Here is a 20,297-nt window from a genome sequence, read left to right as displayed (position 1 = left end):
GATAGAATCTTTGGAAAATCTCATTATTTTGACTAGGCTTATTATGTATATATGCAAAAAAAATTAGAAAATGCAATAAAAATCCTAAAAACCAACAAAAAAAATGAAATGCAAGAGTGTTGAGATTAGAAATTTGTCACCCAAAAGCGCCGATTCGATCGGACGACCTCCCCACACTTAAAAGTTTGCACCGTCCTCAGTGCACTTAAAGATGAGCAAGGGGGTACGGCGACTCTCCGGATTGCTACCTTCAGCTGGTAGGTCAACCGGTTGCTGCGTGTTCTTTTTCCACTTCCATGGTAGCTTATGGTGCATCATTCATGAAAAACAAAAATATAACAACATAAGATGAGAAGATGCAAAAGCAAGGAAGCATACATTGTTGGAATGAGTTAGTAATCACTAGAATTGAGTGAGTGAATTAGTGTGACATTAAGAAAAGTAGGTGTGTGAGTCCTAAGATGCATGCGGTCTTGAACACACACTTGCATAAAAACTATGTCACAAAGAAGCATGCACTTCACTCATCCTAATGTGCTTGAAATGCTCGTAAACTTATCGATTAAGACACTCAAACAAGCAATAAAGAAGCATGAAAGCATTCAAGCGATAAACATATAGATGCATATAATCATGAAGTACAATGCATGAAGGTAAGTGCATAACATCCATCAAGAAATTACCTAATCAAAGAATAAGATTTAAATTATACGGTGGCCAAATCATGCAATTCAAAAGGATGTAAAAGCTCGAAGGCAATTCTCATCACTTGGTGTTCACAAAATGTAAGCATGAAAAACTCAAAACCAAGTAGCAAAATATGACCTCAACAATAGAATCCAACAATGATCATCTAAAAACATTCATGCTAAGATAGCATGCAGTTATTAATAAGCAGCAATATATAGCAAACAAAATCAATAATCCAACACTTATAATAAAAAATAGAAAAATAAAATGAAAATTAAACTAAGTAACTAACTAACTAACCTAACGAACTAAAAGAAGTGGTTATAGATGGTTTTTGGAAGTGTTGGATGAGGGGTAGGAGAAGGGAAGAAGAAAGGAGAAGGAAAGAAATGGAAAGAAGAGAAGAAAACAGATGGAGTGAAGGAAGGGCATCCACGCGTACGCGCACATGGTGCGTGCGCGTTGATGATGGTGCAATGGACGCAATGCGTACACGCAGGTCACGCGTACGCATGCATGGCAAACCAGAGAAGGGTCGCGTACATGTCAGGTACGCGCCCGCGCGGGTCGATTTGTGCTTCAGGCACAACGTTGGCGCAGTGTGGGCGCAACTCTCTGGAAAATGGCTGGGAGGTGGGATTTTGGAATCCACGCGTACGCGCACATGGCCCGTGCACGTGGATTGGCAAAAATGCTTGATACACACGTACGCGTGGATGGTGCTCTATTTTTCAAAATTTTTCTATGTTTTGCACCAATCCAAGCATTCCAAACCTCCAAACAGCTACGAAAACACCATAAAACCTTATTTAACATACCAAACTACTAACTAAACTCAACAAGTCAATCAAAACATGAAATTAAACTAATTCTACCAATATTTACAAAAGAGAAAATGAAAAGATTTTACCATTGTGGGGTGTCTCCCACCTAGCACTTTTATTTATTGTCCTTAAGTTAGAGTTTTGGGGAGCTCCTCATCAAGGTGGCTTGTGCTTGAAGCTATCTTTGAACATCCACCAATGCTTGGTTCTCCATTGTGCCCCAAGATATCTTATTTGTTACACTAAGTGTTGATGGAGTTCTTCACAAGCTTGGGGCTCCCAAAATTGATTCTCCTTGTGCGATCCGGGATCCCACACTTTATTTTCACACCCATCTTGAAGTTGATCATTATTAGTCCATCCAGGTGGTAGGCAAGATGAATTCTCAATGAAGTACCCAACAATCCTCCTAGACCCATCTAGGTGAGCACTATTCCAACCTTTATATCTCATGTTTGATGTATCAACCATAATGAGCCTTGATCTGTAACGCCAACCACGAAACATCTTTCTTTTAAGCTTCATCCCACAAAGCATCCTAAGTTGACCATTCATTTCAAGTAAGCCATACTCAAGTGGGACAATAAAGCTAATAGAAATGAATTTTACCCACTCAAGTGAAGAAGTAGATGGCAATCTAGGTAAAGAAGCTACCAAGGGTCTTGACAAAGCGTATCCCATCCTCCTTTTTCTAAGGACTTCCACCTCTTTACAAGATTTCTCAAATGTAATCCTTTGTTTAACAATACTACCTAAGCCTTTTCCCTTACTCAAATCATAAATGGGAGGATGAGAGAAATTTACCTCCACATTGCCTTCAAATTCACCGGGAGAAGGTTCTTCAAGCTCAAAGAATTCTTCACCACTAAGACTTGGTGCTTGATCTTCTTCACCAAGGGAACTCAATTCTTGCTCTATTCCATCCAATTCTTCATATGGAATATGCCTTGGAAGTTGTGCACATTTCTCCTCAACATCAACTTCAATCTTGTTGGAGGGGTTTTACTCAACTCTATGTTCCCATGGAGGTTTTGCATCTCCTAAGTCTTCAACCACTTCTTCCTCTTCTTCAACAATTGTAGCTTCCTCCAATTATTCTAATACAAAGCAAATTCCTTCATTCTCCACCAATCTCTCCTTCATATTATTCTCTTCATTTGATTCTCCACATGTAGCCATGGGAGTTCCTTGAGTGTTCAAGCGTTGGGATGCTAACCGGTTTACCACCTCATCCAAGGCGGCCTTGAATTGTTCCACATCCCTTTTCATCTCCTCTAGTCCTTGAACAAGAACATCAAGGATGTCATCCATTAGAGGTTGGGATGGATGGAAGGGTTTATGATCTTGGGAGAAGGGGGTCATAGTAGGAAGGTGGTTCTTCTTGGTAGAGTTGTGGTGGTTCAATAATTTCAACTCTTTCTACTTGTTGCACACCACGCTCCCTGGTTGCTTGAAGTTGATCCAATATTTCCTTGAGACGATCCCTTGACTCTTGTTCCTCTTGGATAATATGATTAGGATCATATGGCTCTTGGATCAATAGACATGAGTATTCATCCATGGGAGGTTGTGGTGGAAAGTAGAATTCATCTTGGTAATAATATGGAGGGGGTGGCTCTTGAAAGTGGTGATGCTGGAATGGTGGTGGCTCTATGTGTGGTTCATATGGCTCATATGGTTGTTGGAATGGTGGATATGGATTAGGGTCATATGAAGGTGGTTGGTAAGAAGAGGCTTGTGAGTATGGTTGAGGGTTATGTTGTGGATATGGTTCATAGGCATATGGTGGTGGTTCTTGAAAGTCACAAGGAGATTCACCATAACCATTGGATTGATATGCATCATATAATGGCTCTTGTTTATAGTGTATTGGTGGAGGTTGTTGCCATGAAGATTGATCATATGCATATGGCTCCTCCCACCTTTGATTTTCCCATCTTTATTACACATCCTCATTGAAGCATTCATTGCCTACAACATAGTTAGAACCAAAGTCATAGCCAAAGTGAGAATTCATGATAGCAAAAGAAAATGAAAACAAAAATCAAATAAGAAGCAAGAAAATTAAATCCTAAAACTAGCAAGTACTAACAAAGAAGCAAAAGGCAAACATATTCACAATATTCAAATATATACAATAACCAATAACACAACACCATTGCAATTCCCCGGCAACGGCGCCATTTTGATGATTGGATTTTTGACGGTTTAGAATTCACAATAAATTCTCGTTGCAAGTATAGTTTCTAAACCAACAAAGAATCCTTTCATACAAAAGATTGTTTCTAACAAGTAACAAACCCCAAAAATTATAAACCGAAGTATTTAAACCTCGGGTCGTTCTCCCTAGGAATTGCGATAAAGAGTTTTGTTATTCATTATGAGGTATGTTTTGGGGGTTTTGAGATAATAAACAAGAAATGTAAATGACAAAGGAAATAAAATAACAAAAAGGTCTTAGCAAGGTTTGATGGTTAAGGATCTCTATCCTTATCACTAACCACAACATGAGAATTAGCAAGGATCAATCACATTAAGTCATCCTATAACTAGTAGTAAAGAAAAGTCAAATGAGCTATATCAATCCAAGTCCATAAGTCCTAGTTCTCCACCAATTCAATTAGTGAGATCTAGAGTTAATGGCTCCCAATCATCAATTACTTGGACATTAGTAACTCAAGAGTTTCTAAGTTATCTTCCTAAGCCAAGAGGAACAAAAATCTAACTCACAACTAAAAGGAGCATTTTAACAAACACATAGAAGGCAATAAAGGCAAACATTATTAATGGCAAGAATTAAAGGAATCTATAACTACAAAAGCAAGAGATTAACAATAGAAAGGCAAAACAATTATGAAACAACAAAGAACTTACCAATTGCATTGAAGAAGAAATGTAAATCTACAAAAGAAAGTTCATAAGCTACAACTCTTAATACAAAGGAATTACAAGAGAAGTAGAATGCTACAACCACAAGAGAACAATTAAGGATGAAAGAGGAAAATTAAGAGAGAAGAAGAAGAAGTAGATCTAGATCTAAACCAAATCCTAATTTTAATCCTAGAGAGAAGTGAGAGCTTCTCTCTCTAGAAAACTATCTCTAAACTAATCCTAATGTGAATGAATGAGCAAAAAATGATCAAAGGTGGTGATTCCCTTCACTCCTTGGTCCTTTTATGCATTTCTGGCGCCAAAATTGGTTGCAACTGGGCCCCACAGCTTCTCAGAAATCGCTGGCACGTTTTCTATTTAAAAATCACGTGTGGCCACCGACCCGTACGCGTACATTGCACATGCGTGTCCCTTGAGTTTTCGCGATCAACGTATGCGCGTACAATGTGCGTGCGCGTGGATGAAGATATCCAAATCTTTGGCTTTTTCATGTGTTCTCCATTTTGGATGCTTTCCTTTTCACTCCTTTGATCTATTCCTAACCTTTTTAATCCTGAAATCACTTAACAAACAAATCAAGGCATCTAGTGGAATCAAAGGTGAATAGAAGTCATCAAATTAAAGGTCTAGAAAGCATGTTTTCATAGTTAAGTACAAGTTAGGAGACAATCATGAAACCATGCTATTTCATTGAATAAATGTGGTAAAAGATCATAAAATCTCCTAAATTAAGCACAAGATAAACCCTACAGAGAAGTCGTCCATGAACATTTCGAGGAACTTCTCCACCATATCAGAGAAGATGGAAAGCATACATCTCTAAAAGGTGGCAGGTGCATTGCACAGGCCAAATGGCATCCGCCTATAAGCAAACACACCATATGGACATGTGAATGCTGTCTTTTTTTAATCCTGTAGATCTCTTGTAATTTGATTGTAACCTGAATAGCCATCTAGAAAACAATAAAAAGCGTCCCCTGCTAGCCTCTTTAGCATTTGATCAATGAATGGTAAAGGAAAATGATCCTTTATGGTGACGTTATTGAGCCTTCTATAGTCAATGCACATACGCCACCCTGTAAATGTCTGTATAGGAATCAGTTCATTCTTTTCATTATGAAGCACTATCATGCCTCCCTTTTTAGGGACAACTTGGACAGGGCTCACCCACGGGCTGTCAGAAATGGGGTAAATAATCCCTGCCTCCTATAGTTTAGTGACTTCCTTCTGCACGACTTCCCTCATAGCTGGATTTAGTCGCCTTTGTGGTTGTACCACTGGTTTGGCATCATCCTCTAGCAGGATTTTGTGCCTTCGTTGGGTTGGGCTAATGCCCTCAATGTCACTTATAGTCCACCCAAGAGCAGTATTTTGTGTCTTGAGCACTTGAATTAGTGCTTCTTCTTCTTCCTGTGACTCTAAGGCAGCACTTATGATCACAGGATAAATGTCTTCTTCTCCTAAAAATGCATATTTCAAGGAGGATGGTAATGGCTTGAGCTCGAGCTTTGGAGGCTTATCATCTTCTTTAGGAGCACTTAAAGTCTCCTGTATTTCGTTTGCCACCTCCAACTCGAGCTGGGCATCATAGAAGATGTCATCTAGCTCTTCCTCAAGTCTTGTAACCATGTTTATTTCTTCCACCAGGGAGTCGATGATGTCAATGCTCATGCACTCCTCTAGGGTGTTTGGATGCTGCATGGCTTTGACGGCATTTAGCACATATTCATCCTCATTGACTCTCAGTGTTACTTCCCCTTTTTGGACATCAATGAGGGTTCTACCTGTCGCTAGGAAGGGTCTTTCTAGGATAAGGGATACACTCTTGTGCCCATCCATATCCAATACCACAAAGTCAGTGGGAAAAGCAAAGGGTCCAACCCTGACAATCATATCCTCAACTACGCTTAATGGGAACTTAACAGAACCATCAGCAAGTTGAAGGCATATGCGGGTTGTTTGACTTCATGAGTCAAGCAAAGCTTCTTTATTAATGAAGCAGGTATTAAGTTGATGCTTGCTCCAAGATCACATAGGGTTGTCCTTGTGCAAGCATTCCCTAGAGTGCATGGTATCATAATGCTCTCAAGATCCTTAAGTTTCTCTGGTAAGCTGTTTTGAATGACTGCATTACATTCTTTAGTAAGGAGGATGATGAGTATTTTGGTGAAAAATAAATTTCTCCCAAAACACACAAATCTAACCGGCAAGTGCACCGGGTCGCATCAAGTAATAAAAACTCACGGGAGTGAGGTCGATCCCACAGGGATTGAAGGATTGAGCAATTTTAGTTTAGTGGTTGATTTAGTCAAGCGAATCAAGATTTGGTTGATGGTTTTGTGACTTGGAGAATTAAATTGCATTGAAGTAAAGAGAACAAGAAATAAATTACTGAAACTTAAAGAACAAGAAATTAAATGGCAGAAACTTAAAGTGCAAAAAAGGTAAATCGCGGAATCTTAAAGTGCAAGGAATGTAAATTGCTTGAAATGTAAAGGGGATCGGGACGTGGCTTTGCAGAAATTAAACAAGGAAAAGTTAAATTGCATCAAACAGAAGAGTAAAAGGGAATTGGGATTGGATCGGATCTTATAGCAGAAAAGTAAATGAACATGGAAAGAAAGAAACAGAATGTAAATTGGGGATTTGGATCTTAGGACCCAGAGACTAGAAAACTAAGTCTAGATCTCAATGCCTTCCTAGATCCAATAAGAACAATCGCAAAGGAATTGTAAATTGCAAGAGAATAGATGAGAATCCAGTGATGGAAACAGAAATTCAAATTCAGTAAATAAACAGAGAGATCCAAGGTTGAGATTGAAACAGAATTTCTTCAATTCTCCAACCCAAAATCCAAGACAATTGTAATTGAAATTGAAAGCAATAAAACTGAGAGAAAGAGAAGTGAATTCTCCTTCCCCAAGACAAAGAAATTAAAGTTCACTCAATCACAAAAACTCTCTGAAAACTCTTATGAAAATTCCAAAAAGAAAGCTCCCCGAAGAACTTGAATTCTATCCTATTTATACACTTTCTTCAAATGATCTTCAAGCCTTGAGTTGGGCCTTTGCTCTTGGTGGAATTGGGTTGAAAGAGGCCTTGGTTGATTGCTCTTGAAGTTTGAAGAAGAACTAAAGTGAACCAATTGAACCGGTTTTGAGGTTAGCAAAAGTTGGACCAAAAGTTTGAGCACTCCAACTTTTCATAGCAGCCAGCACATTTTGCTGGTATGAACGTTGGTGCCAACGTTAGGGGTCTAACTTTGACCCTAACGTTGGCAATGCCTTGTGTGCTAGTGGCGCCAACGTTAGCCACCAAGTTAGGGGGCTAACGTTGGCGCAAACTTTTGCTCCTTCCCCATTGTAATTCATGTGCCAACGTTAGCCTCCAAGTTAGGGGGCTTGGTGCACGAATTGTGAATCACACTTTTTACAACTCGTACCACTAACCAGCAAGTGCACTGGGTCGTCCAAGTAATACCTTACGTGAGTAAGGGTCGAATCCCACGGAGATTGTTGGTTTGAAGCAATCTATGGTTATCTTGTAAATCTTAGTCAGGAAGTCAATTATGTTTATCAATTGAATTGTGAGTAGCCAGTAGAGCATAAATTAAAAGTTACTTGTTGTGCAGTAATGGAGAATATGTTGGAGTTTTGGAGATGCTTTGTCTTCTGAATCTCTGCTTTCCTCTGTCTTCTTGTTCACGCACGCACGTCCCCCTATGGCAAGCTGTGTGTTGGTGGATCACCGTTGTCAATGGCTACCTTCCATCCTTCCAGTGAAAACTACGCTCACGTGCTCTGTCACAGCACGGCTAATCACCGGTTGGTTCTCGATCCGGTTGGAATAGGATTTACTATCCTTTTGCGTCTGTCACTAACGCCCAGCCTTCAGGAGTTTGAAGCTCGTCACAGTCATTCAATCCTTGAATCCTACTCGGAATACCACAGACAAGGTTTAGACTTTCCGGATTCTCATGAATGCCGCCATCAGTTCTAGCTTATACCACGGAGATTCTGATTAAGAGATCTCAGAGATACTCATTCAATCGGATATAGAACGGAGGTGGTTGTCAGGCACACGTTCATGGGTTGAGGAAGATGATGAATGTCACTGATCATCACCTTCATCACAGTTAAGCGCGAATGAACATCTTAGATAGGAACAAGCGTGTTTGAATAGAAAACAGAAATACTTGCATTAATTCATCGAGACACAGCAGAGCTCCTCACCCCCAACAATGGGGTTTAGAGACTCATGCCGTCAGAGAATACAAAGTTTAGATCTGAAAGTGTTATGAGATACAAAATAAGTCTCTAAAAGTTGTTTAAATACTAAACTAGTAGCCTAGGGTTACAAAATATGAGTGGACTATGATGGATGATGCAGAGGTCCACTTCTGGGGCCCACTTGGTGTGTGCTGGGGCTGAGATTTGAGTGAGTCACGTGCAGAGGCCATTTGTGGAGTTGAACGCCAGTTTTTATGCCAGTTTGGGCGTTCAACTCCAGTTTTTGATCCTTTTCTGGCGCTGGATGCCAGAATTGGGCAGAGAACTGGCGTTGAACGCCAGTTTACGTCGTCTATCCTTGTGCAAAGTATGGACTATTATATATTGCTGGAAATCCCTGGATGTCTACTTTCCAATGCAATTGGAAGAATGCCATTTCGAGTTCTGTAGCTCCAGAAAATCCAATTTGAGTGCAGGGAGGTCAGAATCCAACAGCATTAGCAGTCCTTTTTCAGCCTGTATCAGATTTTTGCTCAGCTCCTTCAATTTAAGCCAAAAAAATACCTGAAATTACAGAAAAACACACAACTCATAGTAAAGTCCAGAAATATGAATTTTTCCTAAAAACTACTAGAAATAGACTAAAAACTAACTAAAACATACTCTAAACTATATGAAATTATCCCCAAAAAGCGTATAAAATATCCGCTCATCACAACACCAAAGTTAAACTGTTGCTTGTCTTCAAGCAACTAGACAAATAAAATAGAAGACTAATAGGTTGAGAAGCAATAATATCTCAGAGTTTTTGATTGAAGCTCAGATTCTAATTAGATGAGCGGGACTAGTAGCTTTTTGCTTCTGAACAGTTTTGGCATCTCACTTTATCCATTGAAGCTCAGAGTGATTGGCATCTATAGGATCTCAGAATTCAGATAGTGTTATTGATTTTCTTAGTTCAGTGTGATGATTCTTGAACACAGCTTCTTTATGAGTCTTGGCTGTGGCCCTAAGCACTTTGTTTTCCAGTATTACTACCGGATACATAAATGCCACAGACACATAACTGGGTGAACCTTTTCAGATTGTGACTCAGCTTTGCTAAAGTCCCCAAGCACACTCTTCTTTTTGCTTTGGACCTTGACTTTAACCGCTCAGTCTCAAGTTTTCACTTGACACCTGCACGCCACAAGCACATGGTTAGGGACAGCTTGGTTTAGCCGCTTAGACCAGGATTTCAGTCCTTTAGGCCCTCCTATCCACTGATGCTCAAAGCCTTGGGATCCTTTTTAATTGCCCTTGCCTTTTGGTTTAAAGGGTTATTGGCTTTTTCTGCTTGCTTTTTTTTTTTTTTTCTGCAAGCTTTGTTCTTTGCTGCTTTTTCTTGCTTCAAGAATCATTTTTATGATTTTTCAGATTATCAATAACATGTCTCATGTTCATTATTCTTTCAAGAGCTAACATATTTAACAGTCTTAAACAACAAATTCAAAAGACATATGCACTGTTCAAGCATTCATTCAGAAGGCAGAAAGCATTGCCACCACATTTAACCAATTAGAATTTGTTTTATTTAAACTCGAAATTTTATTACTTCTTATTCAAAAGATCTACTATTTTATTCATGTTTAATGATGATGAGAAAAATAAACTATAGCTTAATTGGAGATAAAATCAAATAGATACTAATTACTACTATATGACTTCTAAGGTACTTTTTATAAGGACACTGTCACAGAGTTAAGGCAGAAATTGGAAATTAACAACCTTTATTCTGGGGGTATGGGGGTTCCTCTGATCCTTGGGAGGCTTGGTATCACAGAAGTCTTTTGGCGCTTCAGTTCCCTTAAGTCACGTCCCTGCTCCTCTTGTTCTTTAAGCATATGGGTCAGCATTTGACTGTGTTCCTTTAGTTGTTTTATTATTTGCTCCATAGCTTCCTGTATCTTGGTGATAGATGTCTCAAGATATTCCCAATATTCTGCTTGAGGAATCTCTGGGAGGAATTCCTGTGCTCTCTTCTTGATAAGATCCTCCTGTGCTTGTTGTCTCTCCATTGATGCTTTGGTGATTGACTTTTCAATTCGGATATATTCAGTTATTCCCATCTTGACTCCAGCGTCCTTGCAGAGCAGAGAGATCACGCTTGGATAAGCCAACCTGGCTTCTTTTGAATTTTTGTTAGCAATCTTATAGAGCTCTGTTGAAATCAGCTGATGAACCTCCACTTCCTTTCCCATCATGATGCAATGAATCATCACTGCTCTTTTAACTGTGACTTCAGAACGGTTGCTAGTGGGCAACAGAGAACGCCCAATGAAGTCCAGCCAACCTCTGGCAACTGGTTTGAGATCCTCTCTCTTGAGTTGATTTGGGACGCCCTTTGTGTTGGTGGTCCACCTGGCTCCAGGGATACATATGTCCTCTAGGATCTTATCCAGGCCAATGTCTACTCTCATCATCCTCCTGTTGAAGGAGTCTGGATCATCCTTTAGCTGAGGTAGCTTTAATATCTCTCTGATCTTGTCAGGGGTGGTATGAACAATCTTTCCCCTAACCATGGTCCGAAATTCGTAGCAGGCTGTTCCAGATAGTCTTTGCTTGTTAGTCTGCCACATATTAGCATAGAACTCCTGGACCATGTTCTTTCCTACTTTCGTTTCAGGATTAGCTAGGACTTCCCAGTTCCTGATTCGAATTTGCTCCTGGATCTCCGGATATTCGTCTTCTTTCAGATCGAATCTAACTTCCGGAATTACTGATCTCAGACCCATTACTTTAAGATAATGGTCTGAATGTTCTTTACATAAGAACTTCCCTTGATTCCAAAGTGGTTTTGGAACGCTTTCTGATGCCAAGGCATCATAGGCTAGTTTCACTAGCATGTTTCTGTTAGTTTTAGTTGTTTTATGCATTTTCTTGAGCTTAAAGTAACCAAAAATGGTTAAATGAAGAACAAAGTAATGAACCATCCAAACAATATGATTTTGATGCAAATTCCATGAGTTTTAGTTATATTACTTAAATGCTATGAATGAAAGATGTCTCATGAAATTTTGCAAGACTTTGATGCAATTGTTTGGATGATTTCAGGGAAGAAGAGGCTAAGCAAGGAAGCAACAAAATCAATAAAGGAAGCTTGAATATCACATGTGGAGTTTAAGTTCCAGTTTAAGCCTAAACTGGAGCTTAAACGCCAAAATCATGAAGGATAAGAAATGCTGGGATTGAAGTTTAACCTCCAGTTTGACCTCAAACTGGAGGTTAAACGCCAGAATGAAAAGCCTCACTTAAGGAGCATTCCACGTTTAACCTCCAGTTTGACCTCAAACTGGAGGTTAAACGCCAGAATGAGTATGTCACCCAGGGAGGAGTTCCACGTTTAACCTCCAGTTTGACCTCAAACTGGAGGTTAAACGCCAGAACCAGGAAGAGTACCAGGGGCCATTCCACGTTTAAGCTCCAGTTTGACTCAAACTGGAGCTTAAACGTGTTCGATAGTTTTTTCACTCCAGGGTTGCTCTCTCCATCTCCACGTTTAACCTCCAGTTTGACCCCAAACTGGAGGTTAAACGTGTTCGACACCTCCAGGGCCACCATTCCAAGCTTCCACGTTTAACCTCCAGTTTGACCTCAAACTGGAGGTTAAACGTGTTCGACTTCCAGTATGCCTCCACCCTTTTCCACGTTTAACCTCCAGTTTGACCTCAAACTGGAGGTTAAACGTGTTCGACCTCCAGGGCTGCCCCTCCTATCTCCACGTTTAAGCTTCAGTTTAACCTTAAACTGAAGCTTAAACGTGTTCGACTACATGACTCTCCAGGGCTACCTTCTTCCATTTCCACGTTTAAGCTTCAGTTTAACCTTAACTGAAGCTTAAACGTGCTTCTACAAATGGCCTCACTGGAAGTGTCTGGCGTTTAAGTTGCAGTTTAAGCTTAAACTACAACTTAAACGCCACTCTTGAAAAGGGTTTCTGGGCCAAAAATATTGTGATTTAAGTTAGTCTTTGAGCACAATTATTAACTTAAACTTACTTTGGTATGAAACCCAATTGAATATCATGGTTTATGGGATTGGGCCTGAAGGATTGATGAGTTTGAAATCTCAATTTATTGAGTCATGTGTCATTATTTGATTATCACTAAGTTGGCTCAATAAATGTTACAGGATCTGGATCAACAACCTCATCAAGATTATGGATCATAAACCCAAGGCAAAAGGAAAGCAAGGAGAGGCCTCAAAGCCCAAGAAGCACAACTGAAGCTCAATATAGAAAGTGTATAAATAGGATAGAAGTTAAGTTAGAAAGGAGGTTTTACTTTTACTTTGAGCGAGTTTCTTTTTCTTTGTAATTGAATTCAGAGCTATGATTCACTAAACCCCCTTTCATTGGGTTAGGGAGCTCTATTGTAATTCAATGAATCAATAATAGTTTATCTTCTTCTTCAATCTTTTCTCTTGAATTTTGTTAGAAAGCTTCTCGATCTAATTCCATTGAGTAGTTGTCTTGGGAAAGAGACTACTCATACTTGGAATCCTTCGGAGCCTTGGGAAAGGAATGGAGGATTCATGCTAGAGAAGCTTTCTCACAGTGGATTGGATTGGGGTTTGGATGGATATTGTGACATGTAATCCTACCAAATTGTGGTTCATGAAATTGTGTGGTATAATCAGTGATCAAGCATCATCTCTTCTTATGAACATTTAAACCAAGGGATTGGGAATTTGTTTGTTTTTAGAGAGCATTGGTGAGCCAAGGAATTGGGATCCAATCATATAAGATTGCCAAGCAAAATTCAATGAATGCATTGGTTGAGGAAGAGATTTACATGTTTTGATTCGGAGATTTCAATATCTCCTAAACCCAATGAATTCCCCATTTCTGATTTCCACTTTCTCTTTACATTCTGCAATTCAATTCTTGCAATCATCCCCATTCCCTTTTAATTTCAGCAATTTACATTCTGCTCTTTAATTCATGCAATTTAAGATTCAGCCATTTAATTTTCTTGTCATTTACTTTTCCCGCCAATTTTACATTCCGCAATTCTCATCTCAAATCTTGATTCCGCTCAACTAGAACACACTTCTAATCCGAATTGCTCACTCAACCAATCCTTGTGGGATTCGACCTCACTCTATTGTGAGTTTTTACTTGACAACGATAACCGGTGCACTTGCCGGAAGGAATTTTGCCGATCGTGCAATTTCCTAAATCGTAGCATAACACGTTTATGCGCATCAAGTTTATGGCGCCGTTGCCGGGGATTGGTTTTCGATTGACAATTCTCAAATTGGAAGCTAACTAGATTGAGCAATTTTCTCTTGCTTTGTTAATTCTGTTCTAAATACTTGTTGAATTTTAATTTCTGCACTTGGTTACATGCTTTCCTTCTTTATACCTTTAAATTCATGCAACTAACTCACTGACTCACTAACTGTTTGAATTAATTCCTCAATTGAGCTAACCATACTCTTCCATTAACCAAGAGTATTTTACTTGTTTGTGTTTGAGCTGTGTTCTTGTATGACAGGTAGGAGAGGAGAGACATCAACTCCTCCATATACCGAACCGGAAAGGACCCTTCATAGACTTAGAAGGGAAGCAAGAGGGAAGAGAGTAGTGGGAGAAGAGGAATCTGAAGGAGAATCTGAGGACAATTTTGAGGAAGCTCTAGATCTCAACATGGATAGAGAAGTTCACAACCATGAGAGAGCTGATGGAAACAATGCCATTCCTGAGAGGAGGGTTCTTAGTTCATACATAAACCCAACCTCTGGGAATTGTGGTAGTAGCATCCAGAAACCACCCATTCAGGCCAACAATTTTGAGCTCAAGCCACAGCTAATATCATTGGTGGAAAATCATTGTTCCTTTGGAGGAAGTGCTAATGAAGACCCAAACCAACATCTCACAAAATTCCTGAGAATTTGTGACACTGTGAAGTCCAATGGAGTCCAGGAAGATGCCTATAAACTGCTTTTGTTCCCATTTTCACTTAGGGACAAAGCAGCTAAGTGGCTGGAATCATTCCCAAGGGGGAATCTAACCACATGGGATGAGGTGGAAGGCAAGTTTCTGGCACGTTTCTACCCTCCACAAAAGGTCAATAGGCTTCGATCTGAGGTTCAGACTTTTAGACAACAAGATGGTGAAACTCTCTACGAGGCATGGGAGAGATTCAAGGATTTGACAAGGAAATGCCCACCAAACATGTTCCATGATTGGGTGCAATTGCACATCTTCTATGATGGACTCTCTTATGAATCAAGGAAGGCTGTAGACCATTCATCAGGAGGTTCATTGAACAAGAAAAAGACCGTGGAAGAAGCCATTGAAGTGATCGAGACAGTGGCTGAGAATGAGTACTACTATGCATCAGAAAGGCACAACACTAAGGGAGTCATGGAGCTGAACCATGTTGATACAATTCTAGCCCAAAACAAGGTGTTTGCCAAGCAACTAGCAGAGCTTACCAGGCAATTAGAAACAAAGCAAGTGGCTGCAATACACACACAAGATCAAGAGGAAGTAGGCATTGAAGGAGGTGATTGGGATGAGGTTAACTATGTGGGAAACCAACAAAGGCAATCATATGATCCACACTCCAACACTTACAACCCAGGCTGGAGAAACCACCCAAACTTTGGGTGGGGAAACCAACAAACCCAACCACAAAACCACAAACCTTACAACCACAACCAACAAAACAATTCCACATACCAAAACTCCAACCAAAGATCATACCAAGCCACACAAAACACTTACCCCCAATCATCATATCATGGCCAAAATAATCAACATACCCAACCTAATCCGAACCAACAATTTCAAGATCAATTAAACCGGATGGAAGGAATGATGGCAACCATGAGCCAAGACATAATTGAATTGAAGAGCTTCAGGGATGATGTGAGAACTACCTTGAGAAACCATGGTGAAAAACTCAAAAGGTTGGAATCTCAAGTAGGAGAGCTATCTCAACAGGCACCCAAATCAACTGCAGTGTTCCCTAGTGACACAGAAAAGAATCCTAAGGGGGAACAAAAGAGAGTAAGATGGGAAGAGTGCAAGGCCATCACCATATTGAAGGAAGTCTCAGAAGAAGGAGGAATCAGGTCCTCACAGCAGGAACCAGAAATCTTGAAAGAAGATATGGAAGAAGTTAAGCAGGAAAGTGGAACTGAGTAAGCCAAGGATCTGCAAAAAGGCATGATGGAAGTATACCAACCAAAAGCACCATTTCCTGAGAGGTTAGGAGGAGGTGAAAAAAGGAAAACCTATTCAAGGTTTCTAGAGACATTTAATTCTCTGCATGTCAATATTCCCTTTCTTGAGATTCTTCATCAAATGCCCACACACATCAAATATTTAAAGGAATTGTTAAGCAAGAAAAGAGTTTTGAAGGGAGGACAAACGGTAACAATGAACAAAGAATGCAGTGCTCTCATCAAGAAGGACACACTCTCTAAGAAAACGGACCCAGGAAGTTTTCATATCCCTTGCATCATAGGAGAAACAAAAATTGACAGAGGATTCTGTGATCTAGGAGCTAGCATAAATGTGATGCCTCTAACTCTGATGAAGAGGCTACAACTGAACGAGGTGAGATCCACTGATGTAATCATACAACTGGCTGACAAAACTCAGAAGCAAGCTGAAGGGGTAGTTGAAAATGTGCTGGTGAAAGTAGGAGATTATTATTTCCCCACAGACTTTGTCATTGTGGACATGGAGGAAAGCTATTTACACCCTATCATTCTGGGCAGACCATTTCTAGCCACTACTAGAGCGCTCATAGATGTAGAACAAGGAGAACTAATTCTGAGAATACATGATGAACAGCTCATGTTCAAAATCTTCAAACCTGCATCTGAACCTGAACCAGAATCTGAAAGGCCTAAAGATGATAGTAGCCATCCGTGTTTGGAGGAAAGTAATCCAGCAGCTGAGACTCTAAAACAGTCATTGGAAGGCAAACAAGAGTTGCAAGAGTTAGAGCCACAAGAATCAGTGGAAACAGATCAGAAGGATCCTCCTGACATAAAGGTCAATGAAGAAATCCTCAAGAGAAAGGGAAGAGTGATAGGGAGATTGCCAAGAGGATGGAGAAACAAGAAAATTCCCACTGAAGGTTTTTCTCCAGGGGATAAAGTGATCTCAAGTCATTATCTGCCAATCCCACCTGGCCTCAAGACCATTCCTTCCCAGCTCCCTCAAGTGTTCACAATCAAGAAAGTTCTTTCTATGGAACATTTAGAGGTCATGAATGAATCAAGAGGGGACGTTTTCATAGTGAGAGGAGAGGACGTCAAGCACTACAATCCACCCTAACAAGGGACAACCGTCAAGCTAATGACGTTAAACAAGCGCTTGTTGGGAGGCAACCCAACCTGAGGTAATACCTTTTTGCTGTTTCTTTCATTTGTTTCAATAAAAGGGGTAAAGTAGTTTCTGTGCATTGCAAAGAATTAAGTTTGGTGTTTCACACCAAACAATGAATTCATGGCTCCATAAGTCAAAGGGGAATGTGTGACTCTAAGTTTGGTGTTCCACCATAAAGATCAACTGAACACAACAACCTTTGAATTATGTGAAAGGAACAACTATTCTAAGCAGTCACAGAAATGCTTAAAACCCTTAGTAGCAACATCATTCCAAGATAACTCAAGGATTCAAAGAACACAGAGAAGTAAGTGGGAGACTAAGTTTGGTGTTCACACACCAACTTAAGAATCCGATACTTACCCACACATAGTTGAGCTAACCACTTAAGTGCTTGAGGAGCAAGCAACTTCATTACTCTTTGCAGGAAAGGAAACAAGAACCTTAAAGCAAGAAGCAACATTTAGGAAGAAGAAGGAGAAATCAAAGTGTTTCCTGACAACAAAGAGAAAACAAGGAATTTCACAAGGTGGTATTATTCCTTGATAATTCTTTAAAATGGTTAAACAAAAGCATGCGTGTTCTGGTTTAAACTGTAAATGTTGAATCTTTCTGGAATGTGTAGTTTTTTTTTGTTAATTGCTTTGAATAAAGTGAATGCTTAGATGTTTGGATATAACTTCACCTTCTTAAACAAGTGCCTGCCATGCTTGTTCTGTTTCAAAAATAAAAGAAAAGTTTGAACAAAAGTAACTTGGCTAAATTAGTGACAAACCAAGTAGAATTAAGTGGTGGTATGCATGCTTGATTGTTTAGTCACATCACTAAAATTAGAGTGTAGAATTATCATTTTTTATGTAGAAGTAAAAATTGTCTATGGATCTTGATGAATAAATGTCTTTGGCCATGAAAAAAAGAAAGAAAAAGGAAAATAAAAAGCCACGGAAAAAGGCAACCAAAAAGCAAAAAAAAAATTGAGAAAATAAGCTAGGCACCAATGGTTTGAACTTCTGAGACAAATGCCTGTGGTGTTTATGTATTAAGGATATGCTTGGATGAATAGGTTCGGAGGAGTGTTTCAACACTTGGTAACTTGGGTTAACTAACCCGGGATTATCAACCAAAAGTCCATTATCAAGAGCAACCTCAATACAAAACATTTAGTCACACAAAGAGGTGCTGGGCACCAATGTCTCAAGAAGAAATGTGAACTAAAATGCCTAAAGTGGATATGTGTAGTGCACTGATAAGAAAAAGAAAATGCCAAAGGCTTGTGCAACACATGACACTAAGCAAACAAGGAGCAAAAGAAGCTCTAAGAAAAGGAAAAGAAAAACAAAAGAAAAGTGCCAAAGACATAAGAATAACAGGAGGCCATAGCAATTTTTGATGGATGCAATGAAAAAGTGATAATCCTACCTGATAAGTATGAAAAAGTGATGCTGCAACTTTCTGCATAGAACCCTTCTGATGAACTTCAAATGCTTGCTAATATAGCCAATGTAATTACTTTCTGTTCATACTTTCTTCTCAAATAACTCAGGACTTGCTTAGGGACAAGCAAGTATTAAGTTTGGTGTTGTGATGCCAAGGCATCATAGGCTAGTTTCACTAGCATGTTTCTGTTAGTTTTAGTTGTTTTATGCATTTTCTTGAGCTTAAAGTAACCAAAAATGGTTAAATGAAGAACAAAGTAATGAACCATCCAAACAATATGATTTTGATGCAAATTCCATGAGTTTTAGTTATATTACTTAAATGCTATGAATGAAAGATTTCTCATGAAATTTTGCAAGACTTTGATGCAATTGTTTGGATGATTTCAGGGAAGAAGAGGCTAAGCAAGGAAGCAACAAAATCAATAAAGGAAGCTTGAATATCACATGTGGAGTTTAAGTTCCAGTTTAAGCCTAAACTGGAGCTTAAACGCCAAAATCATGAAGGATAAGAAATGCTGGGATTGAAGTTTAACCTCCAGTTTGACCTCAAACTGGAGGTTAAACGCCAGAATGAAAAGCCTCACTTAAGGAGCATTCCACGTTTAACCTCCAGTTTGACCTCAAACTGGAGGTTAAACGCCAGAATGAGTATGTCACCCAGGGAGGAGTTCCACGTTTAACCTCCAGTTTGACCTCAAACTGGAGGTTAAACGCCAGAACCAGGAAGAGTACCAGGGGCCATTCCACGTTTAAGCTCCAGTTTGACTCAAACTGGAGCTTAAACGTGTTCGATAGTTTTTTCACTCCAGGGTTGCTCTCTCCATCTCCACGTTTAACCTCCAGTTTGACCCCAAACTGGAGGTTAAACGTGTTCGACTTCCAGTATGCCTCCACCCTTTTCCACGTTTAACCTCCAGTTTGACCTCAAACTGGAGGTTAAACGTGTTCGACCTCCAGGGCTGCCCCTCCTATCTCCACGTTTAAGCTTCAGTTTAACCTTAAACTGAAGCTTAAACGTGTTCGACTACATGACTCTCCAGGGCTACCTTCTTCCATTTCCACGTTTAAGCTTCAGTTTAACCTTAACTGAAGCTTAAACGTGCTTCTACAAATGGCCTCACTGGAAGTGTCTGGCGTTTAAGTTGCAGTTTAAGCTTAAACTACAACTTAAACGCCACTCTTGAAAAGGGTTTCTGGGCCAAAAATATTGTGATTTAAGTTAGTCTTTGAGCACAATTATTAACTTAAACTTACTTTGGTATGAAACCCAATTGAATATCATGGTTTATGGGATTGGGCCTGAAGGATTGATGAGTTTGAAATCTCAATTTATTGAGTCATGTGTCATTATTTGATTATCACTAAGTTGGCTCAATAAATGTTACAGGATCTGGATCAACAACCTCATCAAGATTATGGATCATAAACCCAAGGCAAAAGGAAAGCAAGGAGAGGCCTCAAAGCCCAAGAAGCACAACTGAAGCTCAATATAGAAAGTGTATAAATAGGATAGAAGTTAAGTTAGAAAGGAGGTTTTACTTTTACTTTGAGCGAGTTTCTTTTTCTTTGTAATTGAATTCAGAGCTATGATTCACTAAACCCCCTTTCATTGGGTTAGGGAGCTCTATTGTAATTCAATGAATCAATAATAGTTTATCTTCTTCTTCAATCTTTTCTCTTGAATTTTGTTAGAAAGCTTCTCGATCTAATTCCATTGAGTAGTTGTCTTGGGAAAGAGACTACTCATACTTGGAATCCTTCGGAGCCTTGGGAAAGGAATGGAGGATTCATGCTAGAGAAGCTTTCTCACAGTGGATTGGATTGGGGTTTGGAT

At 39.6% G+C, this 20,297-nt stretch overlaps 1 non-coding gene across 1 annotated transcript; it reads right to left on the bottom strand.

Annotated features, from left to right (window-relative positions):
• Positions 1–14,750: 14,750 nt before the first annotated feature.
• On the bottom strand, positions 14,751–14,854 carry LOC112787088 (small nucleolar RNA R71). Its single transcript, XR_003194522.1, has one exon. It is a non-coding gene; the product is annotated as a small nucleolar RNA R71 (small nucleolar RNA).
• Positions 14,855–20,297: the final 5,443 nt, after the last annotated feature.

The sequence above is a fragment of the Arachis hypogaea genome, chromosome 20, assembly GCF_003086295.3.
Source record: "Arachis hypogaea cultivar Tifrunner chromosome 20, arahy.Tifrunner.gnm2.J5K5, whole genome shotgun sequence".
Lineage (NCBI taxonomy): Eukaryota > Viridiplantae > Streptophyta > Magnoliopsida > Fabales > Fabaceae > Arachis > Arachis hypogaea.
This window is presented reverse-complemented; position numbering and strand designations above follow the sequence as displayed.